This window comes from Peromyscus eremicus, chromosome 19 (genome assembly GCF_949786415.1).
Source record: "Peromyscus eremicus chromosome 19, PerEre_H2_v1, whole genome shotgun sequence".
Lineage (NCBI taxonomy): Eukaryota > Metazoa > Chordata > Mammalia > Rodentia > Cricetidae > Peromyscus > Peromyscus eremicus.
In genome coordinates this window covers 40724381-40752377 of record NC_081435.1, presented here as the reverse complement: position 1 = coordinate 40752377, position 27997 = coordinate 40724381, and the positions used below count along the sequence as shown (strand labels likewise).

General features: G+C 40.6%; 1 long non-coding RNA gene across 3 annotated transcripts in view; it reads left to right on the top strand.

The window, feature by feature from the left end:
* The window catches only part of LOC131895808 (uncharacterized), a 36989-nt gene extending 12388 nt beyond the window's left edge, over nucleotides 1–24601 (top strand). The window contains exons 3-5 of one of the 3 annotated variants that reach the window (XR_009375281.1): nucleotides 18050–18419; nucleotides 21472–21544; nucleotides 24417–24601. This is a non-coding gene — a long non-coding RNA (uncharacterized LOC131895808). Of the gene's footprint in view, nucleotides 1–7864; nucleotides 7949–8297; nucleotides 8613–18049; nucleotides 18420–21471; nucleotides 21545–24416 lie in introns of those variants that run through there. The other 2 variants (XR_009375282.1, XR_009375280.1) reach the window with 2 other exon arrangements.
* Nucleotides 24602–27997: the final 3396 nt, after the last annotated feature.

The window sequence follows — 27997 nt, the reverse complement described above, 5'->3', positions numbered from 1 at the left end:
CAAGAGTTTTGGTCTCAGGCAGCCAGACTGTGGGGCAGGCAGGGGTGGGGGTGGGGTGAGGGGTGGACATTCTGTCCTTTTCCATATCTCCTTAAGTTTTCATGTTTCGGCTTTGTTTCTTTTCTTTTCTTTCTTTTTTTTTTTTTTTGGTGGGGGGGAGGGGCTCATTTTGTCTCTCTGAGACCTCAGTCCCTTAAGGATTGAAGATGACTGAAGTTCCTTTTTCTGAAAACCGGCTGACTAGGAGGGATGAAAGTCAAAACTTGCTTGATCTCAGGTACAGAGGAGAAAGTCTAGGTTTGGAGATGGAGGAATCAGTATTTGATAGATATCACTATGCCATGCATTATGACATTAAAAAGAAAAAAGAATATCCAGTGGACTGTTATACATAATCCTTAGATAAGAACCACAGAACAGAGTGACAATTCTTTAAACATGAGATGCCTGATAACCACAGGGCTAGCAAATCATTAAATCTTAAGATAGAATTTAGTATTGACTTAATTTGGGTATGTAGAACTTAGACAATTGAAGAGACATTCCCCAAATTCTCAAGTGTATATACTCTGTATTTCATTTTAATGCTGGCTCAGATTCCTCTGTGTGATATTGTCAAATGTCAATCATGATCTATCCAGTTTTATAGAATGGCTGAAGGACCAAATTGTTTCTTGCTTCCTTAAGAATAGTTTGTATGAAACAAGCTTTACTATATTTTTTATTAATGTTAAACTTTTAAAAATTGTATATAAAGTACTATGAAGACTACTAAGAAAGAAAAGACATCAATAGTGTTACCCAGATGTGAACCCTATGAAGGGCAATACCAGCCCAGCAGGCACGAGTGCCTACTGCTGCAATACTGTTATGGAGCAACCAACTGCTTCCAAATGGACTGGAGGTGTGCTCCAAGGGAGGGATTTCAAGCCTGGCACTATATACATGGTCAAAAATTCAAGGCAAGGGAGGCCATAAGTCTTAGCGGGGAACTTAGCGCTGTTGTTTAGCTAAATTGGCATTGCATTAAATTGCCTTCTAAACACCTACATTTGCACCCATAGACAAATGCTACTGTTGGCCTAATTAGAAAGGGTCTCTTTTCTATGAGCAGGGGGTGGATGCAGAGGCTGTTGGCTGTTGAAGGTGCTGAAAAAGGGGGACTCTTGAGTGCTCAGTCCTAAAGAACGTAGTTATACTACTTCCTTGAGGACTGAGGAATATTGCAGAAGGGGTGGGAAGGATTTGAAGATCTGAATGGTGGGGATAAGGGCTGTGAAACGTTATCTTCTCTGCTCACTAAAAACCTTGCAGTCACGGATTTACAGTAGCTCTGACTGCATGTTCTGGGCCTGTGTAGGACTGAACATAAAAACAGCCAGTCATGGACTAGGGTAGGAGCTCATGGGGTCCTAGCCCACAGTGCTGAATTAGCTACCAAAGGATTTTGAATAAGGAGGAGGGAGGAGTCATTATCTTGAGATGTGTACCCATTGAACAAACCCACCAGGCTCCACTAGAAAACCCATAACCACTGTCCTCAGAGAGACTTGACTTAACTCGGTTACAAAACAAAACAAGATATCAGCATGGGAAGAAGGTAATAATGTGAGTTTGAGGGAGATAAGACAGGTAGGGGATGAAAAAACACAAATGCAACACACACACACACACACATACACACACACGTATGTGGGAAGTTATCAAAGAATACTTATAATAAAAAATAAGCATAACTTCTAGCCTCTTATAAAATACATTTGGTAGTAAAGGACCACTTGAGTATAATTCTAGTAGTACGAAGGAAGAGAATAAGTCAGAATTTTATTTTTTTAATTTGAGGGATCAGTAGATGTGTGAGATGTGCAGGCAGAACATATCTAGGCATCAGAAATGTCAGAGAATTGGCACAGCAGCTGAAGGAAGCCTTATTAGTTAAGAACCAATGGAGTTCTTCACTACATTCCACCTTTTGTATCATCCAACTAAAAATCCAATCTTCTCCCCATCTGTTTGGAGGCCAGTTATTTTATAATAGTGATGACATTCTGGTCATTAGACACATTGTATCTGGGTTCCCCCAATACATCATATTTCAGACCTTTCTATATTAGATACATCAGCTAAAATGTATCCAATGTTTCATAAATCAGTGGCTGTTGAAGTCTACGTTTGCAAACAAACTCGTTTTCAAATAACACCTTGCACAGATGCCCTGGAAGTCTAGAAGAGGTGAATATAATCTACACATAGCTACCCAAAAGCTAAGCCTAGATCTTTGGGGTTATTTGGCCTGTCCAGTAGGCAGGAAGTTGTAGGAATTAGTTGTTCTCAGTTGTTAATAGTGACTCCTTATGCCATAATCTCAGCCCTTGGAAATGACAGCAGAAAGATCAAGAGTCAAGGTCATCTTTGACCACAAAGTGACTTTGAAGTCATACTAAGATACATGAGACCCTATCCCCCAAAACACTACCTCCTCTCCCCAAAACCAGCCCAGTGTAGAGATGCCTGCCTACAATCCCAGCACTCAGGAGGCAGAGGCAGGAGGATTGCTACAAGTTTGAGGCCAGTCTGGTCTACACTGGTGCAAGATAGCCTGGTCTATAGAGTGAGAGTGCCTCAAAAATAAGTAAATAATATAAAAACTAACTGTTCTCAATGTTGCTAAAAGGCAATTCAGATGTCTTCAGTATATATATAACAAGAGGGATTTTTTTTCCCTCCATCTTTGAAAGTGGGCAGTGCGGGTATTTTAGTAAGTAAGATGCTATTGAACATGTTTGTGTATGCAATGAAAACCACCACCATAATGAAGACTGTAAACATGCCCATCATCTCTACAAGCTTCCTTAAACTTTGCTATCCTTCCCCTTCAACCTGACCCACCAAGCTAGGTCAACCTCCATGACCCCTCACACTATAGTTTAATTTTCTAGAATTTCACAAAATTAGAACCACACAGTATTTATTTTTTTTTTGTGGCTTCTTTCACTTGGAAAAAAATAGTTTTGTTTCACCCAGATTGTTGTGTTCACAGATTGCTACTTTCCTGCTGAGTGGTGGATGCTTTGAGATGTGTTACTATACTCCCACATTGATGGGCACTTGGGTTGTTTGCAGCTTCTGGCTACCACTAATAAAGTTGCTCTGAGTATTTGCATCTTACTCTTCAAGTGGATGTAACTTTCATCTTCTGTGAATGTCTAGGAAGGATGGTTGGACCATCTGGCAAGTGTCTGCTTGTCTTTGTAAGAAATCACCAAATTGCTTTTCAAAGCAGTTGTATTATTTTATATTGTCGACAGCAGTACATGAGAGTTAGGAATCGTCTCTGCCTTTGCCAGGGACTGATATGAGTGAGTCTGGAACTCTGGTTATTCTAGTACATTGCAGTTTTCCACTGTGATTTGACTAATGATGACTAATTTTAAACGTCAGTTCAGTTGCACATCTGTTACTCTTAATAGATCCTCGGTGAGCAGATGGCTGACATCTTTTTCCCACTTCAGTAGTTTACATGCTGTTGAATCCTGAGTGTCTTTTCAAAGTTTCAGTACAGCTACTATGGTGTAGATAACTTTCAGGGGCTTTTTAAAGCCATTTTTGCTTTGTCTTCATTCTCTCCAAAAGAGCCTTTAAAATTGGACATTTTAGCCAGGCAGTGGTGGCACATGCCTTTAATCGCAGCACTTGGGAAGAAAAGGCAGGTGGATCTCTGTGAGTTCAAGGCCAGTCTGGTCTACAGAGCTAGTTCTAAGGTAATCAAGGCTACACAAAGAAACCCTGTCTTAAAAAAACCAAAACAACAGCAACAACAAAACAAAAAAATGGATGTTTTAAATTCTGATGGATTACACTGTATCTGATTTTTATGTGAGTGTGGCTTTCATATATATTGGTGAGGGAAAGTAAAGAGAGAAAAGGCAAGAGGGGAGAAAGAGTCTGCTCGAAATCAGAAGACATTAATATATTAGGAAAAAGACAATTTTCACTTTTAACCCCAGCACTTGTAAGGCTGGGGCAGAATGATCTCTAATTGGAGGCCAACCTCAGTTATATAACAAGATTTAGCCCAGCCTGTGCTACATAATGAGTCAGTCTCTGTCTCTCTCTGTCTCTCTGTCTCTCCTTTCTTTCCACTCCCTAACAAAAGCTACCAGTCCTTGTTTTATGTATAGATTCTATACCATCTAGTCAAACTGCCAAAAGGCTCTTTTGTAGATGTTGACAAGTAATTCTAAAACAAGAGTGGGAAGTTAAAGATAACACAGTGACAGTTTTGAAAAAGAGAAAGAAAAGAAACGATATTGATTTAAAGACAGACACATTAAATAGAGGATAGAAACAGATCTGCATCTATATATTTAGTTGATTTTCCACAAGATGGAAATTCAGGGCAACTCATTGGAGAACGGGTAGTCTAATTTATCCAATGGTGCAGCAGCAGATGAATATCCAAATACAAACAAGTAAATTTTAATCCTGTCTTAGAACATTGTATAAAAAAAATTCAAAATTCATTCAAATTCTAGATGTCTTTGTTTTTCTTATCTTATTAAATGACTAGACTCTCAAGTGTAGCAGTGAATAAATGTGAAGAAAGCAGACATTTACCTCTTACTCTTCATCTTCAGGGAAACAGTATTTGACCATGACCTACATGTTTGTTGTAGCTTTTAATATGAATGGATTTTGAATTTTGTGAGTATCTTTCCTGACACTATTGAGGTTGACATATGCCAGCTGTTTCATAAATATTCATTCCCCTTTTAAAGAATTGAATATTTTTATGATTCGATTTAAAGTATCCTCTTATTTGTTTGAGCTATTTTAGTGGTTTGGGGAAGGTGTATGGAATAAATGATGTTACATCATTTCTTTTTCTTTTTCTTTATTGAAAATAGATTCTTTTCTCATATGATATATCTTGTTTACAGTTTCCTTCCTTTTACTCTTTTTGGTTCCACTCCCTTTCTGTCTCTCATCAGAAAAGAACAGGCTTCTAAGAGATAACAACCAAGCACGACAAAATAAAAATATACTATACTATTTTACTAAGATAAAACAAAAAACATCAAATAAAGACTGGACCAGGCAACCAAACAGAAAGAAAAGAGTCCCAAAGGAAGTCAAAAGAATCAGAGATGCACTCATTCACAGACTCAGGAGTCCCATTGGAATACTAAGCTGAGAGCTATAATATATATATATGCAGAGGACCTGATGCAGACCCATGTCTGCCCTGAGACTGCTGCTTCAGTCTCTGTGAGTTCATATGAGCTTTGTTAAGTTGATTCAGAGGGCCTTGTTCTCCTGGTATCCTTTCTTCATCCCTTCTGGCTCTTACACTCTTTCTGCCTCCTCTTTCGTGGGATTCCCTGAACACTGAGCAGAGAGAACATCCATTTAGAGTGGTGTGTTCCAAGAACACACACACACACTCCCCCCTCCCCCTCTTTCTCTGCATAATGTCTAGCTGTGGATCACTGCATCTGTTCCCGTCCCCCGCAGGAGGAAGCTTCTCTGACGATGACTGAATAAGGCACTGATCTATGAATACAGCAAAATATAATTAAGAGTCATTTTATTGATATTTATTTTTTTGTTGTTTTGTTTTGTTTGTTTTAGACCAGTAGTATTTGGTTTTACCCTGGGTCTCTGGGCTATCTGGTCTCTGGTTCTTGGTCACACAAACAGTGTCAGGTATGGGTCCCATCTAATAGAGTGGGCCTTAAGTCAAGTCAGATATTGGTTGGTTGCTCCCACAAGTTCTGTGCCACCATTGCCCTAGCACAACTTGCAGGCAGGACAGATTGCAGGTAAAAGGTTTTGTGGCTGGGTTGGTGTTTATGTTTCTCTTTGGTGGCCTACAGAGTACCTTCCTGCAGTAAAGATACAAGAACATAAGGATGAATGTTCCATGTAGGCACCAGCTCGACATCTTCACTTTCAATGAGTTGTGTGGGTGTTGTCCTCAGCAATGGAGCCTGCTGTCAGTCTTCAGAGGGCAACCCATTGGCTTAGCAAGAACCTGGTTTGTTTGGGATAATACCATTTCCTGCAGAGATTACTTATTTCTCCCTTCTGGATTTTTAGTATCATTTTCATGCATTTTATTGTTATAAGTTATACAATACATTGCTGTTATTTTAAACAGTCATCTTTTGAAGTATTTTATTTTAATTGTTTATGTGTTTGTGTGTGTATGGATGTGTGCAGGTGTCCTCAGAGACCAGAAAAGAGTGTCAGATTTCTTGGCTGGAGTTGCAAATGGTTGTGAGCAGCCCTGTGGTTAGGAAACCAAACTCAAGTCCTCTGGAAAAGAAGCGGGCACTCCACCCCTGAGCAATCTCTCCAACCCAGTGATTGGATTTCAAGTAGCTTTAGAAAATACATTTTCATCTTTACATAAGGCAGTATTGGGCTTGGACCTTTCCTAATGCCCTGCTTTTTTAATGTCTGTTTCTGTTGCTACTACTTTCCTTTCCGGGAGGCTTCATTTACTATTTAGTGTAGTTCTGATCTGCTGATGAATTCTCTTAGCCTTTGAATATCTCAGAAAAAAATCTTTATTTTACCTTTCATATTTTTGAAAACTGATTAGGCGCAGGGTCCTAGTTGTCAGCTTTCTCCCTTTTAATTCTTCAAAAAATATTTTCCATTAGTTTATCATTTGAAGTATTTATTCGAAAAATATGATGAGAATTGTATCTGTTTGCCTTTCAGGCTCCTTTTGAAATTTTTTATTCCTATTAGAAGTTTTGCAAAATTAGGTTGTGATTAATCTTTCCATGGTGTTTCTTAAACCTAGGATTATACTTATTGAGCCTGTAAACTTTTAACTCTCAACATGTTTGGAGAGTGTGGGCCATTTTTTTTTTTAATTTCTTTCTGCCATCTTTTCTTTGAAAGACTACACTTACATATATGAAGCCATTTGACATTTTACCATAGTTCTTTCATTCTCACTTTATATATATATATTTTTTCTTCTCTGTGGACTTGAGACAGGATTTCTGTATGTAGCCCTGGCTGTCCTAGAACTTGCTCTGTAGATCAGGCTGGCCTCAAACTCAGAGTTTTGTCTACCTCTCTCTCCCAAGTGCTGGGATAAAAGGCATATTCCACAATGCCCTTCTCGGTTCTTCTGTGTCTCTAATATGCACTCTTGTTTCCTTTCCTGAAGAAACTACTTCAAGAGGGAGCACATAGTGTCTATCAGTCCTCAGAAACCCCATTTGTAAAATAAAATAGCTTTTCTTTGCTGGTGCACACTATTTGACAGTGCCTAACTTCTGTGCTACTGTTGGGAAAACCGTGTGTCCTAATTTGTTGCGATATTTCTTGTTAATATTTGGCATATTGAGCTAATGATTAAAATGACTCTCTTCACCTTTAGGCTAAAAATTAAATGTATTGTTGCCTAATTTATTAGCCCAAGAAATTCCCAAGTCCTTTATTGTCTTATATCAGCAATGTTCAATTCTCATTTAAACTCAGGTCAATACCTGTGACTACCCTTTTTATTGAATATATTAAGATCGTTGACCTATACTATAAATAAGCAGTTTTTGTATCTTTCAGAAATAAGCTAAACTATTCAGATTGTAATCATGAGTCTAGAGGCAAAAATGCCCTTGATGAGCAAGGAATGCAACCTGTGAACTTCCCTAAGGATAGATGTGAGACCATGACTTAACGTATGCTGCTTAGATAGTGCCCCTAAAGTGAGATAAACAAAAGTAATTAAATTAAGCACTCTAAGACTGATGACTAAATTCTTTTGAGGAAGTCTTCATATTCACTTGCTCTTCCTGTTAAAAGAGCCAGCTAAAATGAGAATATTTGTTCCCATGGACAGGACTGATATCAACACAGAGGAAAGGCTGGTCTTCACTCCACGAGAACCACATATATACATAATCACAACCCCTGCTGGTACCCGGTAAGAGAAAGGCTTTGAGGAAATTCTATATATTTGTGTTTCCCTGTAAGTTTTATTTACTTCTTACCCTATTTCCTACACACACACACACACACACACACACACACACAAACACACACACACACACACACACACACACACACACACACACACACACACAAATATTCAGTCTCCTTCATGTTTGAGTCACATACCCAAATATAAACTTGGAGAAAACATTCTTGCCTTATTTTAATTAGGCGACATGTTCTTTACTTTATTTTTGTGTTTGTGTGTGCACACAAGCCACAGCACATGTATGAAAGCCAGAATCCAAATAATCAAGTCTGGTTCCCTCCTTCCACCACAGGGATCGAACTCAGGTCATCAAGTTTGACGGCAAGGCCTTCATCCCCTCAGCCATCTTGCAGACCCTCAAGATGCTTATTTAACAGTGAAGATATGGCGCCAGTGGCCATAGGGTCCAGGGAGGATTCAAACCACGAAGCGATGAGCAAGAAAGCAGAAAAATACAATTATTTTTGAGACCTATGACTGTTAGTTTCAGGCACTATGTACATGGCAGTCACTCATCATCCTGTGAGTTTGTGGTTCTGTAGTTACAGGAATTCTGGTTTGCCAGTGCTCTGTCAATTCGTTCTTAGTAATAAAATGAAATAAAAATTGTTCTCCACGCTACTTTTCTTGGATTATTCTTTTACATAGGGTGGAAACATTTTTACAGTTGAAATGCCTTCGTTTCTGTCACTTGTCTGGATCTAGTGAAATTACCAGTGCCTTCTAAATTCAGTGAAACAGATTCCAAATGGGTGCTTATCTTTTCATTCAACTTTTGAAAGAGAAAATTAAAAAAAAAAATCACTGGGTCAGTATACACCCAATGAAAATAAAACCAGTCTTAAAATAATCTCTTTTTTCTTACCCCTCCAGGCATCACTTGTTATGTACCCATAGCTGTCCTCCTTATGAGGACCTGACAAGCAATGCTGGTCCCATCATCACAGAGTTAGCACAATTTCCTGTTGATTCACTTAATTCAAAATCCTGCCTCGAAAAAACATATATATACACAATATTAACTCTTAGTATTGAAACCACAGTATGGTCTAGGCTGTCTGTGTTGAATGAATTCACTCCCTTCATCTTCTTGAGGGCAATAGCTAGACATCAAGTCCCTGGTGGGCTTGAGCTATTGGATTGTTTAAAACATCAAGACGTAAACATCTGTGAAACTGTTTCTGAACTTTGATTTCTGATAAGAAACATATCGTCTGTGTGTTTACATATTCTGAGGATGCTAAATGTACTCATGTCTACAGACAGCCTATTACCAACGTGGGATAGGACATTCGTCAGCTGCTGAGGTTGGTGTAGTACCTCCCACACAGTGAAAGTAAATAGATACCTAGAGAATCCAGGGAAAACTCTAGCCCACTGGGGGTGCTATTGTCAGGTCGAGGTTTTGATTGTGTGTTACATATAAACGTGCAAGCCAGTCCATTACTGTTTCGTTGACCAAAGACAGGGACTCCTGATGACATAGACCCAGGACACTTTTGCCTGTGGCACAGGAAGCGGTCCACGGATCTGCACAGTTACACATTCGCTCTCCGTGTCACGACTCAACATGTGTTGATGGATTTGATGCAGATTTATTTGCCTCAGAGCTGTAGAACACTGGATGCAGCAAATCCAACCAATTTGTAACAGTCACCAAGCCTAGTGGTGGTGATGGCTGTTTGTTTGTTTGTTTGGTGGTTGGTTGTGTAGGAGAACACACCTATCATATCTCTCAGAACAAGTTGACACTTCATGTATATCCTCTACTAGAGATTGAACTAGGAGACATTTATAGACATGCCCACTCTAAGGGTCTATAGCTTATAAGCTAAAACCATTTTGTTCTTTCAAAGCTGCTTTCCTGAGAACCCATAATATGATCATAGCTTCTCCGTAATAGGCTTCTGGCTCTGAGTTCTACCCCATTCTTCCTGATTCCCAAAACATATGGCAAAGTGCGTAAGCCAGTAGCATTTCACATGGAACACTTGATCTCAGTGGGCACCCTCTTCCCTGGGTGTGAGAATGTTGGGGTGCATACAGCAAGCTCTCATGGGGGTGATATTGGGAAGATCTTCATTTCTGGACCTGTTCATGTTGGAGGTGGCCTTTCTGTCCCACAAGTCTGTCACTCTCTGTTATATAAACAGACCATAAATGTGCTTCCCTGGGCCGAAAGTGAAGCCAAAAAGATGGGTAAGTTCTCCAGTTCACCAAAGGCCAGCCCCGCCACAGAGGGCTAGCCAAGCACTGCTTGGTGAACAAAAGTGCTGGACTGAAGCGGGCAAATGAGTTCAACTCCAATAAATTAAATGTCCTCTACTTTCAGAAGGTGGAGCCCAGCACAGAGTACATGTGCAATTGCACGTCGTGAGCTTCATGGTAAAACGGAGTAAGCTAGCAAACATTACTCACAATGACCAGAAGAGGGCACTTGGCACAAATGAACGAGGTTATCCCCCCCAACACCAGCTTCAAAGACTCCTGGAGCACTTGCTACACTTTACTAATTAATTCATTTTCTGTGTGATTTGCAAAAGTCTTTTTGGTATAAGAATAACCTCATGACACATTACTCATGATGAGGATCCCTTGATGTTTCAGCTGCGTTCAGTGCTGATTTTCTCATATGAAATAATTGCAGAAGAATTGCTTTTGTAAAGTTTGCCAAAAAATCAACACATTAGAGGGGTCCAAATGTACTTAAATAGTTAAAACATTCTTTTAACTTTTTAAAGTAAATTTTTTATTTCTTTTGTTTATTCCATTTCTCTGCGAGTCTGGTTTGGTTTAATTTGTGATCCCATGATCAGAGAAGCCACCTTTAAGTGCCACTAAATAAGGAGAATAAAATCAGATGAGACATTGTATTTTATATTTCCCAGAAAAAAAATAAACTCAAATTCTACGTATTTCCTTGCTAGCCCAGGGTAGACATAAACAATAAACTGGCCAACTATGTTCTTCAGGCATATAATTTTCTTTCTTCCTAAAGTGGACACTCCCTGGGAAAATACAAATAACTTCTCCTTTCAAAGCCCTTCAACACAAAAAGAAAGTAGGCCACTTTGACCAGAGCAGAAAATAATCTTTTCCAAGCAGGCTGCCTGAGCACCTCATCTTCTAAAGGAAAAATACCTACCGAGAGTTTTCACTACTCAATTTTGTTTCATTTTCAAATACTTTTATAGCCATGGGTCGGGGGAACATACTGATGAATGACGTTCCAGAACCAAACATCACGTCTTTCATGTCAACCCAAAGAGGCTCCCACCCTCAGTATTTTAGAAATAATCAAACCATGGCAGAGATTGGTTGAGGCACCCTCTGGGGGACCCCAAGCCCTTTCACCCCTAGGGTCCTTGTTTCATTCCTGCTACACTAGTTTTACATGGCGGAATCAGCTTCAGACTTCTGTCTTTCTGTCCCGCTAAACAGGAAGAAATCCCCACAATCCGAGTGGATTGTGGTTTCATTGGTATCACAGTAGCTGCAGCCAGCTTCAGTCCAGGAATCTATTTTACATTCAAAGAAAATACATTTTGCTCCGGGCTGACAATTTACATTCCTTGTAATAATAACCAACACCACTATTAAGTAACGACTAGAGGCCACTATTCTCTTCAATACCTTCCAAGATGGATTTCACTGTTGCCATCCTACAGAAGAAAAGACTGAAGAGGTCTCAGAGAGGTCAAAGAAACTGTCCACAAGCACAGAGCAATACCGGACAAAGGCAAAATTCAGACCAGCTGTGACCGGTCCTAAGCCCATGCTGCGTCCACCATTACTTTAAATGTATAAATTATTTTACCATTACGAAACACACGGGGGCTGACTATGTTAACTATCCAACACAACTACTTCCCTCTTCTTCTGTTTTTCAATTTGGAACAAAAAGGGACTACAAAGAAAATGAACCTTTTAGTGCTCCTAAGAAGGATGTAAAACTAAGAATTCATAGCTGTAAACGGTAAGCCTTGATTACTAGGCAGAATATACACTATAGCATATGCTTATTATAAGGCCTTTTATTGATAAAATATTAGGATTTTTTTCCTTATTTATGAGTTTTGTTTTAAGTAACTTTGAGTCACTTCTGCCTATAATACTCGATCAAATAATCAAGTTCCTAAAACAATAATATACATGTATCTACAATAAAATACATATTACAGAAAGTTGAAGTATATTTTCTTTAAAAAAAAAATCTATGTGCTACAGTCAGATTTCTTCCCGCACAGTTTCCTAAACTCTAAGTTCAAAGTCACACAAACTATTTGAGAGCTTATTTTAAAAAAGATTAGGTAGCCCAAATCCCAGAAACGCATACAATTCTTTTTGAACATTTGCCAGTTTCCTGAGAACCCTCAGTGGCATAATACTAGACAAGGTTTTTTCCATGTGGTCCCTGGCCACCTGAGCCTTGCCAGGCAGGCTTCAAGACCAGAATAACTTTGGGGGAAACCTAGAAAATGTACAGATACAAGACAGGGTTCTGGAGCTCCGCACCAGCTCAGACCAGTCCTCCTGTATCCTTTCCTCTCTCCAGGTTGTAGCAGATAGTTCCAGCCTAATCTAGAGTCTTCACAAGTCTCAGCAGGGACAGCTGTGTGGTCAGTGGGCGGGTGTGCCAGGCAGATGCAGAGCATAGGCATTCCCTGGGTGCCTCCTCATCCCCTTGTTGACCTGGTCGAAGCCCTGATCTTCTTGCCGTGTCCTGGTTCAAGAGTGGCCCAGCTGGTGGGAATGATGAGCTCTTGCATTTCCTTTGACCAGTCTTCTTTCCACTGGTTCTCAAGTGGCCAACTTCTGTGCCTTCAGGGAGGGAACTACCGCATTTCGTTCCGTCCTACCCAACCCAGAAGTGGCGTCTAGGGACTTGGCTACGGAGAAATGTGTCCTAGGAAGATACAGCTCAGGTCACTTGACGGGCAGCGTCCCCTGTCATATTATCTTCCTTTTTTTCCAAGCGTGCTTAGCTCCCAGGTCTCAGACCTCTGACTTTCTTTTGCTCTGCTTTGGAGAACTGTCCCAGCCTGACCTCAGCATTCACTGGCTATGTGATTTCAAATCACTTCACTGCTCTAAATAAGTTGCCTTATTTACATAAGATAACAGTCTTCCTTTCTTTACTCCATGGAATATTCCGTGCGTAGCACTTAGTATGGTGCTGAGTTTTGGCCTGAACCACCTCCTAGTCTTTCCTTTTTTAATTTTTAAGATGCCCACATCTGTTCTTCCCAGCGATCACCTGTACATGCTCTTCACGTGATCGTGGATATTGGCATCATCCATATTGACTGAAGTCATCACATGAGAACCACTAAGATTTTAACCCTCAGGAGGTAGTGTTAAAGAGTTGATAAATACAGATAAACCTAATCATTTGGGTAGTTTAGAAAAATCTAGAAAATGCTTTCATAAAATAGCCTGTTTTTTATTGACTTGGTAACACTTTCCTATCTTTGTGTTTGTGTGTGCGTTTGTGCGTGTGTGCGTGTACATGTGTGCTGTGCTTGTAAACAGGGGTAAACCTCAAGTGTTATTCTTCAGGTGCTGTCCACCTTGATGTTTGAGACAGAATCTCTTCTGAATCTGGAGCTCCCAAGTAGGCCAGGCTAGCTGCCCAGTGATCCTCATTTTGGGGGGTCCACCATGTTTGCCTACATGGCACTGTGATTATGAGCTCATGGCACATGACTGGACTTAAGAAAAAAAAAAGGTTTCTGGGGATAAGAGTCGTCTGACGTGTGGTGTGGCCTTTTGATCACCTGCCTTCCCAATCCAGGACTAATTTATTCATGAGGGTAGAATTCCTGTGATCGATGCCTTCCACTTATTGTACCTTGTAAAAGTCCCATGACTTGTCACCTTCGAGCACATGACCCCTTGCATGATGTAGCCTAGCAAATGCTATTGGAGATCTGAAAAATAAGGCAGTGTGGCAGACCTCTGTTCCACACACTTAAGGGAATCAGCATCTTACACACGTGAGTAGCCCTGCTCTCTACCAGCTGAACTACAGGAGACTTGAGGAAACCGTCTGTCGGTGGCTTATCTGTATCTGCATGCTGTGCACACACCACTGTCTGTCAGTTATGAGCTATAATGAAAAAAGACACAGACCTTGCTGGGAAGAAACAGTTTGAATGGTTCTGATGAATTACTGAGTCCCAAGGGGTCCATGGCAGATGGAATGTCAGCGGGTCATCTCTGATAATCACAAGAAGACAACATCCTGTACTGTGGTGGTTTAGATAAAAATGTCCTACATAGGCTCATGCACGAGAGTGCTTGGTCCCTAGCCATTAGCACTGTTTAGGGAGGTGAAGACTTGCTCAGGGCAGTGCTAGGGCCAGGCTTTGAGGTCCTCAATTCCCATTCTCTCTCCCCCTCTCCCTCTCTCCTCTCCCCCCTCTCCTCTCTCCCCCTCTCCTCTCTCCCCCTCTCCTCTCTTCCCCTCTCCCTCTCTCTCTCCCTCTCCTCTCTCCCCCTCTCCTCTCTCCTCTCTCCTCTCTCCTCTCTCCCTCCTCTCTCCTCTCTCCTCTCTCCCTCTCTCCCTCCCCCTCTCCCTCTCTCCTCTCTCCTCTCTCCCTCTCTCCCCTCTCCTCTCTCCCCATCTCCCTCTCTCCTCTCTCCTCTCTCCTCTCTCCTTCTCTCTCTCTCCCTCTCCTCTCCTCTCTCCTCTCTCCCTCTCTCCATCCCTCTCTCCTTCTGTCCTCTCTCTCCCCCTCTCTCCGTTTCCTGTGAGGATAAAAATGTGATCAGCTCCCTGCTCCTGCCACGGCCACCCTCAGTTCCTTGCCTGTTCGCCTTGTTTATTCCACCTTTCCTGCACTCATGGACTCTACTCCTCTAGAACCTCAAGTCAAAATAAAGTCACTTTTGTTTGTGGGAGTTTATCACAGCATGAAAAAGATAACAAGAAAATATAGTCGTTAAAGGAGTTTTATAATATCGAAGGGGAAAAAAATCTCAATTTTCTTTTCATATGAAAAAGAATGCCAGATTTTTTTAGTGCAGGAAGGAAACCATAAACATACTGAAAAGAAATTATAGAAGAATTTTTTTCACTTTCAAAATAGCAATGGCTTTCTAAAGCCTGTAAGTAAAGTAAAGGATAGTTTAAAAGATAAAGTTACTCACTAAAAACAGATAAATGAAATTTAATTTCTGCCCAGAACAAAAGTACTATAAACAAACAAAAAGAAAAAGCTCTATCCACCTATCCACACAATAACACCTATAACACCTTTACTCCTTTAAATCAAATTGAAAGGACTAAATAGTTCAGGAGACAGAGGATATGAACACTTAGGAATGGGAAAACAGATCTCACACACACACACACACACACACACACACACACACACACACACACACACGCACACACGCCCACAATAAATACCCCTTTATCAGATTGATAGAAATCAAAATACCTGGGATAATAGGAGCCATCCTTCTGGAGGGTAGTTTGAAAGTAGCTAGCAAGTTTAAAATGCGCGTATCTTTTTACTAAAATGCTGTTTCTAGGAATTTATCTTTCATGTGTAAGCATGAGGCCAAAGCTATAGAAACAAGGCTACCCAGTGAGGCGTTGCCTGCAAAACGTTGTTAAGACTTGGGGCTATTCCAGTAAGGCTTGTTATATGGCTGGAACTTAACAGAGCTAGGGAACTGTAGGAGCTGACAAACACAGCAAAACTGCTTTCACTAATACATAATAATGATCAAGATTAGTCAATGGGTATGTTAGTAGAAAAGAAACATTATAATACCAATTCCTAACTGCATTTTTAGCATAACTATATATACTTTTGTGTTTTGTATATGCATATACAGAGTGATACACAAGATGTTGGTAACAGCTTTTTAGGGTTCCCTAGTACCTGAGTCTGATGGACCATGGGAAAAGGAAAGCTCTTTTCACTATATATCCCCTTTATGTTCCTTTCAATTTTACGCTATTTGCATAATGTATTTTTTTCATGAATAAGCTTTGCCGCTCCACAGTTCTGTCCCACTTCTACAATTCCAGATAGATTAATTCACCCTTCCTCTTTGTAATGAGGATGTGTACTGGTTAGTTGGGGGTTTTTTGTTGTTTGGTTGGTTGGTTAGTTGTTGGTGTTTTGTTTTTTTGTCAACTTGACACAAATTAGAGTTATTTGAAAAGAAGGAACCTCAGTTGAGAAAATGTCTCTACCAGATTGGCCTGTGGGCAAACCTGTGGGGCATTTTCCTGATTAAGGATTTATGTGGAAGGCATTGTGGGTGGTACGACCCCTGGGCAGGTGGTCCTGGGTTGTATAAGAAAGCAGGCTGAGCAAGCCATGGGGAACAAGCCAGTGAGCAGTGTTCCTCCATGGTTACTGCTTCAGTTCCTACCACTAAGTCTCTTTCTTGAGTTCCTGTCCTGACTTCTCCCAGTGAGGAAGGGAAACCTGAGAGTTGTAAGATCAAATAAACCCTCTCCTCCCCAAGCTGCTTTTGGTCAACAGCAGTAGAAACCCTAACTAAGACAGGATGATAACCTGAAAAGAAGGCATTTGCTGTTGTTAGTTAAATCTTAAATGGTGGCAATAGTTTGTGGTGAGTCTTCACACTCATGATTGCTAGGATGCTTTACAGCAAATGTTCTCAACCTGTAGGTCGCAACCCCTTTGGGGGATCAAATGACCCTTTCCCAGGGATCACATATCAGATATCCTACATATCAGGTATTTACATTACAATTCATGAAAGCAGCAAAATTACAGTTATGAAGTAGCAGCAAAAATAATTTTATGTGTGGGAGTCACCACAACATGAGGAACTGTATTACAGAGTGGAAGCCTTAGAAAGGTCGAGAAGCACTAATTTAGATGATGGTTGCCTGTATGATATGCCATTTATATTTTTGCCACTCAGTGCTCATTTTTCCTTCTTCCGGCGATCATGGTCAGAGATTTGGGGGGAACTACTGTCTTCCCAATTCTTGAGCCATACTGGCCATTCAACATGGAACCATGATTTGAGCACACAGTTTTGCATCCCATGTCACAGTGGCATATAAAGCAAGAATTCTATATGACTGTCTTCTACATAGTGACCGTGCTGAGCTCAGCTGCACACCCCTTAGCCCAGACCCGTGTATATGTATACACTGGTCACCGGTTAAAACAAGATTTCACTTCCTATTGAGGTATCAACTCACACTGTGGTGATTTGAAAGAAGCATGGCTCCCAGTCTGTGGCATTATTTAGGAAGGTCTAGGGAGTTGGGCCTAGCTGGAGAAAGTATATCCCTGGAGGCAGGCTTTGAGAGTGCAGAACAGTGGTTCTCAACCTTCCTAGTGCCGTGACCCTTTAATATAGTTCCTCATGTTGAGGTGACCCCCCCACACACACACACACCATAAAATTATTTTCATTGCTATTTTATAGCTGTAATTTTGCTATTGCTGTGAGTTGTAATGTAAATGTCTGTGTTTTCCCGATGGTCTTAGGCGACCCCTGTGAAAGGGCCATTTGACCTCCGGTTTAGAACCTCACCCCACTTCCAGTTCAGTCTGTGCTTCTTGCTTGTAGTTGAGGATGTGAACTCTCAGCTTCCTACTGTGGTCACGATGCCTGCTGGTGGCCGCTACGCTTTCCTGCCGTAACAGACCCATCTCTCTGGAAACATAAGCCACAGTCACTCCTTAGTCTATAAGTTGCTTTTGGTCATAGTGTTTTTATCAGAGCAATGGGAAAGCAAGTAATACATACTGAGCGTAGATTTGTACTAATATCATAAATGCCATTTTTAAATCTAAGTGGCATGTGATGTGATTCAGTGCTAGAGTATTTGTCTAGCTGATATAAGGCTTGGGGCTGAATCCCAGCACACACACACACACACACACACACACACACACACACACACACACACAAAAAAAAAAATAAAATAAGCCATTCCATTCTGGTAGGACATAAGATGCTTCCACAGCATGAGGCATGTGGTAACATCTATAACCTACAGATTAGATTCTCACAGGAATTTCTTTTGCTTTACAGCGTATTTCTTCACTTCTTTTTAGAAAACCTTGCAGTGTCTTGAAGGGTAAATCATCTTCTTTCCAGCTGTGGCTCTGGAAACATGACACTCTGGCATCTGGGAAGAGATTTTTGCTTACAAGTTTAGAAGAGCGCTGTGCCGGATAAAATGGAGGGAAATCAGCGCTAGATCAGCAAAAGATCACTAAGGAAAGGTGAATCTTATCCCATGGAGTGGGAAAGGTCGCATCTCCCGACATCCCACCTACGCTGTGACTCAGAAAGTCACGTGATCAGACTCTGCATTTTTGTGAAATGGGCTCACTGCGTCCTCAGACTGTGACATGACACTCTCACCCCATCTGTATTTTCCATGGGCATCCCATTCCAGGTAAATGCTAGTAATGGCTTAAATGCTTCCCCACCAGCTGGCAATGATTACTGTTACCCCATTCTTTAGTGGGAAGTAGATCTTTAGCTTCTCTACAAACTTTGCTGTCAATGTGGATTCAATTAAGATAGCAGAAAAATGAAGTCTTTTAAACAGAAAACGATTTAAATCAAAGAACAAGATTCTTCTAAGAGACACTGAAGACATGCAGGACTAGAGTCTAGCTTATACCCCACAATCATTATAGAGAGATTCTGTAATGTTGGCCCACAGAGGAAGTTGCTATTTTGACCACCGTTAGGCAGGTGTGGAATCTGAAAGCTGTCTTTAGGACTGTTGACCTTGTTCTGTGTGTTTAACTGCAGCCCAAGTCATGGAAGATACATCCTTGAGCTCCAGAGGCAATCTGCAACTGGCCTTTCTCTACTCTTTAGATGCACGAAACTACCAAATATCTCCCGAGATCACTCCTGCATTGGAAACTCCAGCTCCTCCAGTGTATCAGCAAAATCAGCAGAAACCAGCAGGCAGCCTCTGTCTTAATTCATTTGTGAATCATGTGTGCTTGAAATAATTACAGTGCCCAGTTCTTGAGTTTTTAGTGTCAGGCAAGCCCAAGAGGAATAGATCGTAGCATTCCCTTCTTGCCTGTGGTTCAGGAATGTATGCATGGGTGCCACATCAGCCCTAAAGTTCAAATAAAATTCAAACAAGCTTGAAACAAGTGATCTCATTTATCCTTGGATTTGTAATATATGTGGTTTTTGGAAACTGCCTGTTTACAAAATTTGGGCCTGATTTTAAATGCTGTAGATGTAACAAATATCTGCTTGACTAATTTTTTTTTAAAAAATAGATTTGTATGCATGATATTTTAATTTATATTAGCTGAAAAAGAAGGCATTCTGGTTTGGTACAATGATTCTCCAAAATAAGAAATACTAAAGTGTCTTAATAGGTGCAAGAAGAAAACAGAGGAATGAGATTCCAGACATATATGACCTATTCACAAATAGACCAGTATCAGTGCAAATGTCAGATCAGATCTGTCCAGCTTCCTGTGACAGCTGGTGTATATTCAGATGAGGAAAGGCACACTTTTAAATTACTTTTGCTGATGTTTTGAATTGGAAAAGAAAAAAAGAATATTGAATGGATTGTAAACAGGAGAGGAGAAACTAAATCTTTTGTGATTAGGCTTAAAATTTAATGAACATACAGTATAAAAATTTAGTTAGAGATTCTTCTTAAAAATTTCTCCTTTTCCTATTTGGGCATATGCACACTAACATTTTAGAGATAAAACAAATCATTCAAAAAAATTTTAATTAACCTTTTCAGGTGTAGAAAAATGGTTTAGTGATTAAGAGCGCCTACTGCTTTACAGAGTGCCAGAAATGAATGGTTTTGGTTCCTAGCACCCTCACATATCCACTCGCGAACACCTGTAACTTCAGCCCCAAGGGGTCAACAGCCTCTTCTGGCATCCTTCAGCACTTGTACATGCATCACACACACATACACACATACACACACACACACACACACACACACACACACACACACACACACTAATGATAATATAAATACACCTAAAATTAACTCTTGTATTTAGAATACCATACCCCCTGGAACTGATCGGTTTATATCCATATTCCACATGTCTAGGTACAGTGACATCTTAGAAAACACAGCAAGGAAATCAGTTTCAACTCAAATACCATGAAAGAGGAGTTTTGAAGCACACATCTTAATACTGTGGCTCAGAACTGTGCCTGTCCACGTTGCTTGGTTGAGCCCCGGTCCTGTAACCCTCTAGTCTCTAAACTTACCCCCATTCCTCACAGCTTTGTGGTTGTTTCCAGAAGTGCATTTTTAAGTAACTAACTCTCTTACAAACTCCTTAACATGCTCTGAGTGTGATCCTTGCATGTTAATCCTAAGATCATATTTTAGTAAGTGTTGTCACCATGATTAGAACAGGAGAGATGAAGCTAGAAAAAAATAGTTAAAAGAAAAAGAGCACAAATACCAAACACGAAGGGAATTCAGTGTAAAATTTAAACCAAACACACCCTGTGTGTTTTGGATCTGCCAAGCAGACCTATCAATAAATCTCTTGCAGCATATGGAGCTGAACTATCCCAAGTTTTCCAACAGACTAGTGCCTCCACCCAGATAATCATTCCAGAACTATAGCTATTGAGTCAAAGCCTTGGCCATTCTAAGGAAATTCCACAAGTAACAATTACGGTTCTTGGAAATAAAAAACCTGGCCATACTAAGTTGAAGCTTAGGGTTCTTTTTATTGTTGACTTAAAAATACATTTCTAATATACGTTTTAGGTTTATTGCTCCTTGAGACAGTGTGTGGTTAAATATAAAGTGAAGAAAGAGCTAAAATAAGTAAGTAAGGAAAGTGATAACCATATTAGAGATCAATATACTATGGAATTGTAATTTAAATGTGAGTGGGTGGCTGTCCCCACCTGAACTATTCCCAAATAGTAAAACCATTTGGAGCCTTGACAGGTCTCCCGGTAGGGGAAAGTGCCTGAAGACACATAGTGTACCTTGAATACAAGCCACAAGACTTAGTATTTTTTGCATACTTTTCTTATTCTTCATCTCTTTATAATAGCTAACACAGTCCTTAGGAATGATCCTTCCACAATGCCTTTATGTCTCATCCTCTTGCATCTAGACCTCTCTTCTTGCTAAGACCCACCCTTTGTGGGCTATCAAGATGGAGTAGCAACTAAGAACACAAATGCTCTTGTAGAAGACCTGAGCTCGGTTCCCATCACCCACATTTTGTGCCTCACAGCAGCCAGTAATTACAGTTCCCAGGGATCTGTCCCACTCTTCTAGACTCTGCAGACACTTCCACACATGGGCATACATTTACACAGACACGTACATACACGTAATTGTAGAAATAAATCTTTTTTAAGGGAGCTCTTACCAGCCACTCGAGCAGCTCACAGTGACTTTTCTTCTTGCATGCAGCCCTTTGTCAAGTGTATTCTACCCTATGCTTTGATTTTTACAGAAGTATTATCCCATCTTTCAAAGTCTACATGAAAAATCCAGCCAGAAAGAACTCTTTGTGGAAGGAAACAGAGGTAAGAAATATTATGGATGTTTGAAAATTAATACTCCTTCTGTTACCCTTTGTCCCCACTAGACCTTTTTATACTTTTACTAGGAATATGACACATGTCTTTGTACAACCTACATGCACTCACCACTCCTCCTCCTCCCCTCCTCCTCCCCCTTCTCTTCCTCCCCCTCCTCCTCTCCTCCTCCTCTTCTTCTCCTCCTCCCCCTTCTCTTCCTCCCCCTCCTCCTCTCCTCCTCCTCTTCTTCTCCTCCTCCCCCTTCTCTTCCTCCCCCTCCTCCTTTCCCCCTCCTCTCCCTCCTCTCCCCCTCCTCCCCCCACCTCCCCCTCCTCCCCTTCCTCTCTCTCCTCCTCCCTTCCTCCTCCTTCTCTTCCTCCTCCCCCTCCTCCAACTCCTCCTTTTTTTTTCTTCTTTTTCTTCTTCTTTGCCTTTTCCTCTTCACCCCTGTCAGGCAGGTTTCTTACCAGCTACCTGGAAAGTACACTATGCTTACAGCTGTCTCGCTTTCTCCTAGGCAAGCAGGAAAGAAAGAAACCAGCATGAGAATTTTAATCCCACCCACCCAGAATCCTTATTTCTATAGCAAGGAAGCAGGGATAATTCTCAGAGCTCTTCCTATTACATGGGGGAGGGAGTGACCACTAGTTAACCTTTCTATAGCCACTCGGCCCAGGAAGTATGGTATAATTCAAAGCACTAAAGTCTGAGGGACTTGATAGCAGCTCACAAAAATTATCCACCCATCCCAGGTACGGCAAATGCAGGGGCTGAACACTAAAAGGATGGTACTGGAGTTCAGTAGGGAGTAGGGTTGTGCAGATCTGAGGCATGGATTCCATCCAATTGCTCCTGAAGAACAGTTATTGGTCTTTTTGTCCATTGCAGCCTCCCTTACTATTACTACAGGATACTAGATAGGCTTAATGACAGTAATACAGTGGAAGCCAGCCTACTGTTTTCTTGAGTTTCAGACTGTTGCAGAATTCTTCAGGGTCAATCCCTCCCTGATTCCCGCAATTCTGAGGCTGAGTCACACTCTGTTGCCCCCTAGAGGATGACTCATTTGGGTAGTTTTTGTAGAAATACTAAGCTGTGTTAGAAACTAGACAAATGAGCCCCAGTGAGCCCATGTCTGTCTTGCCACATATTCACTCTGAAGGACTGAGGAACTACACCGTGGAAAGGAAAGAGTCATATGTCTTTTGTTCCACTAGACCTACAGAGAACATTTTTCTGTCTGCAAGTCATTCACTAACCACACCTAGAACAGCATTTCTTGGGCGCCTTCCTCATGAGGCACCTACCACAGATCGATCTCCTAGTGGCAAGAAGCCTGAATCAGAAAAAATCCAAAACTGGTTTGATTTCAAGTTTTCCACTGAGAGCTATGTTCCAAAGACATTAAGCTTTTCAATGGGGAACAAAATACTACCATGCTAGAACATAAAGTACACTGTCCTTTCTCTCAGGAGTTGTAACTGTAAATCATGGGGAAAATCAAAGACATAGCAGCCTTGTGGGTGGGTTAAAAATCAAGCACATCACTCAACATCATCAGAAACATTTTCAGAGTTTTTTGAAGGGCGGCCTCACACCATATTGTGTAAATCAAGACCTTCATGGAAGACACTCTGTTCTCAAAAATGATGTTTTGTTTTAGTGTGTCTCTACAATACTTCATTGACTCTGAGTATTGTCCCCCAAAGCATTGCCTTTGTGTTGGGCCATTTTCCCTTGAAGACTATTGTAGTAATAATCTTGACAGTATGGTGATATTTAATTCTAGACGTTATTATACTTTTGGCTCCCAAATCTCAAAAAGCAGTCCCTAGCAGGGAACTCAAATATAACTTTAAGGCTCAGATGAGACAAGTGGGATGTTCATTCAGTAAACAATTGCCAGTCATCCCAGAAGTGATTTATTAACAGAAATGATTCACTTGCCAAGGATAATATCAAAATAGAGAGCACGTACTTAGCACACAGCTACTCCTCTTTAAAAACAAACTGTGTCTAGGTTTTATCGTTGGTATCAGCTTCTAGTTAATGTGAAACAGACATTGAATGTTTAGACGAGAACTACATTTTCTTACAGTGTTATGGCCTAGCTTCTCAGAAACTAAGCTAAAGTATCACGTGGAAAAACATATCTTTCTTGAGGAAAGATGATAATATAATATATACATACATATTAACAGTATGTTTTTAGATATTTATTCTTTTTATTTTATGTGTATAGGTATTTTGCCTGAGTTTGTGTCTGTGCACCATGTGCATGCAGTACCTGTGGAGGAGAGAAGAGGGTGTCAGATCCTCTGCAACTCGAGTTAAAGACAGTTCTTAGCTACCATGTAGGTCTGGGAATTGAACCCCGGTCTTCTGGAAGAGCAACTGATGCTCTTAAGAACTGAGAGATCTCTCCAGGCCCTTAAAGTAGTATTTTATTTGATAATCCCTTAGTATCTCTAGAATATATTATTTATTTTTTGTAATCATCAACTTGGTAGTGTCAACTTTGATAATATTCACTGCTAATCAAGAAATGAGTAGATTGTGCCAGTATCTCTCTCATTATTCACTTCTTTGATTATTGATACAGAGTAATAGTAGAAATACATGAATTGACTTTTAAAATGTATTTTAGATTTATTTATTTTGTGTCTATGAGTGTTTTGCCTGCACGTATGTTTATGCACCATATGTATGCCTGGTGTTGGTAAAAGTCAGAAGACGGCCTCAGATCCCCTAGGACTAGAGTTATGGATGGTTATGAGCTACCATATGGGTGCTGGGAATTGACCCAGGTCCTCTGCAAGGGCGGAACCATCTATCCAGTACCAGTAATTGACTTTCCGTTTGTTCTTTGTTTCTACAGCTAGTGACTGGAGTTTCTTTCACTTTTTCTTTGAAATGCTTTGATGAGCACACATTGGAAAAAATGCATATTCGATTGAGGAGACAATTGTCAAAGTAAACAAAGTCTAAGGCAGTAACTTGTCGATTTCCTCTGTGATTTGCTTGAAAGATCAATAAATAACCACTCAGCATTTTACAATAAAACATTTTTTTACAAATAAAATATTTATTTTACAAATAAAAATGTCACCATGTGGACTGCAGCCGGTGTTGTTCTTAGCATGGCTCTGCTACCTTGCAGAATGAGCCCCAGAATTTTTTTAAAATATTTTTATTTTATAATTAATTTAACTTTACATATCAGCCACGGATTCCCCTGTCCTCTCTCCTCCCACCCCCCAGCCTTCCCCCACAATCCACCCCCCATTCCCACCTCATTCAAGGCAAGGTCTCCTCTGGGGAATCAACCCAGCCTGCTAGACTCAGTTGAGTCAGGTCCAGTCCCCTCCTCCCTACACCAAGGCTGAGCAAAGTGTCTCAGCATAGGCCCTAGGTTCCAAAAAGCCAGCTCATGCACCCAGGACAGGTCCTGGTCCCACTGCCTGGGGGCCTCCTAAACAGTTCAAGCTCATCAACTGTCTCACTTATCCAGAGGGCCTTATCTAGTTGGGGGCTCCTCAGCTATTGGTTCACAGTTCATGCATTTCCATGAACTGTGTTCATCTATTTGTTCCTGTGCTTTTTCCAATCATGGTCTCAATATCTCTTGCTCATAGAATCCCTCCTCTCTCTAGTCTATTGGCCTCCTGGAGCTCCACCTGGGGCCCCAGAATTTTTAAGAACCATTTCTCAGTGCTCACGAATGCCTTCTCTTTGGAGACTTTATATTTTAGTGTTAGATCACCACCAATTATCTCCTCTCATTCACAGTTCACCACACAGTCAATGCTGGTATCCCCAAACACTGTTCTAATACAGCCCATGCAGTAACCAGGGTCCTACAAATATGGAAAAACCTACTCAGTTAAAGGTTGTTTAATTCACAAATGAAATTAAAGTGATGTAGCCTGTCATCTATTTACCATAAAAACCTTTCTATAATAAGTTGCATTACCTTCTTCTTTTGAACTAAGAAACATGTAGATTTTGGAAATATGTAAATGTGAGGGCACAACTAAAACCAGATAGATCAGTGTGGTCAAACATTGGATGAGATTGCCCATTTCCCTCTGCCAAGACCTTGTCACTTTAATGTGTTGCTTGAGCCCCAGACCTCTCTGGAGTAGCCATTCACTATTCTATTCTGGTTAAATTATGCCTATTTACTCCAAAGTGATTAAATGCTGAAACAGCTGAAGGGACTTTGCATTCGGCACACTAATGCTGAGAGTGTCATACATGCTCATTGAAACCATGCTGGCCCAGAACAGATGCTTTATGATTACTGCTTATAAACCTGTATTAAGAACAGGTATTACACTTGGAGCCTAGACAATGTGTAAAAGCAACCATAGTTCTCACAGATGGAAGTAAATCACCCTGGGTGAATATATATTGATAAAGCTTTTAACTCTCATAGAAATCACACTTTTGCTGGGGAAAGTAAGACACTGAACACATGATTGCCAATGGGAAGATGAGTGACAGTGATTGAGCCTGGTGACATAGGCAAGAATAGAATCCATCAGACAGCAGTAGGGGACCCTAAATTGTCTTTAGAAAGAAAAAGACAGAGCTCCATAGCTGGACTAGACTCACCATGTAGCCCAGGTTAGCAGACTAGAAGCCGCAGAATTGAAGGGGTCATGGTGAGCAGCTGAAGCTTAGCACTGTAAGAGGCCAGGAGAGGCCATTGGTGACGATTCAGCCTCCATTGCAGTGAAGACTTGAGATTTAAGCAGTCGGAAAGAAGCTGAAGCTTTGCACCATGTAGCAGGATTAGATTCTATAAAAAGAAGCCAGTCTAGCCCAGCACAGTTTCAATGAACATATACTACACATTTATTAGTGTGCCAAATGCAAAGTCCCTACAGCTGTCTCAGTATGGAAACATAAGTATTTAATCACTTTGGAGTGAATAGACATAATTTAACCAGAATATTGGTGAAGGAGCATCCTCACTTGCAGTGGAGATCCCAGTGTGTTGGAGGCACTGGGACCATGAGACACTTATCAAGGACAGAGTTGGTAAGGAATAGAGCTGGCCTGAGCCTGTAAGACAAGCCATCTGTGCCTGCAGATGGCAGAGCCAGAAAAGTGCCATTGTTCAAGTCCTTTGGAACCCAGAAGATCTTGAATGAGTCCAAGACAGTGGATACTGAGTTGTTTACACTGTTAAGAATTTGGCTTTGCTTTGATTTGATTGTGACTGAGACTTAGTCCTTTTTTGGAGTAAGAAAGTATTTCAGTTGTTTTGATTTTACAGGACCCCACAATTAAAAGACTTTGGACTTCTAGTGGGGTATTAGATAATTTAAAGAGACTAAACTTTTAAAGTGTTTGAATTTTTAAAAAAGGATTGTGACACTTAAAGCTACACTGCACTTTATGTTATAATATTAACAAGGAGCTGGGCGGTGGTGGCGGATGCCTTTAATCCCAGCACTTGGGAGGCAGAACCAGGCGGATCTCTGTGAGTTCGAGCCAGCCTGGTCTACAGAGTGAGATCCAGGACAGGCACCAAAACTGCAGGGGAGAAACCCTGTCATGAAAAATAAATAAATAAATAAATAAATAAATAATAACAAGGAATCTTGGGAATAAATTAAAAAAAGTTATGGTTTTAATAGTGATATATTCGTGTATCAAATTGACAAGGGACCAATGGTAATGGTTAGTTTGGTGTCAACATGGTGCAAGGTAGAGTCATCTTAGAAGAGGGAACCTCAGTTGAGAAAATGCCTCTATCAGACTGACCTGTAGGTGAATATGTGGATTTTTTATTAATTAGTGACTAGTATGAGAGGGCCCAGCCTACTCTGGGCAGTGAGGAGTCATGTAGAGAAAGCTAGTAAGCAGCATTCTTCCATGGTTCTGCTTCAGTTTCTGCCTCCAGGTTCCTGTTTTGAGTTCCTGTACTGGTTTCTCTCAATGACGGACTGTGATTGGAATATGTAAAGCAAATGAACTCTTTCCTCTTCAAGTTAGTATTGGTCATGATGTATATCACATCAACAGAAAAGTAACTAAGTCCATAGCTTTTGTGCATAGAAAGTACTCAGGAATAATACTAGTAAGAAATATGTATGCATTTTATATATTAAGTACTCAAACATAACTGAGAGAAGTTTAAGACCTGAATAAATGGAATGATATGCCATGCTCATTGATTGATATATATTTATATTGCTTAGATGCAAATTTTCCAAATTGTTCCATAGATTCAAGTCAGTCTCAGTCAAAATTCTAGTTGCTTTTAAAATGAAAATCATCAGACTCTTTTGTGTGTGTGGGGTGGGGGTGGGGGTGGGGGGGGTGGGTGTGTGTATAAATACAGAGGACCTAAAACAGAACACTACTGGAAAAAAATAAAGTTGGAATATTTTCACAACATGATTTCAAGATTACAATAAGCTACAATAAGCAGGACAGTGTGGTTTT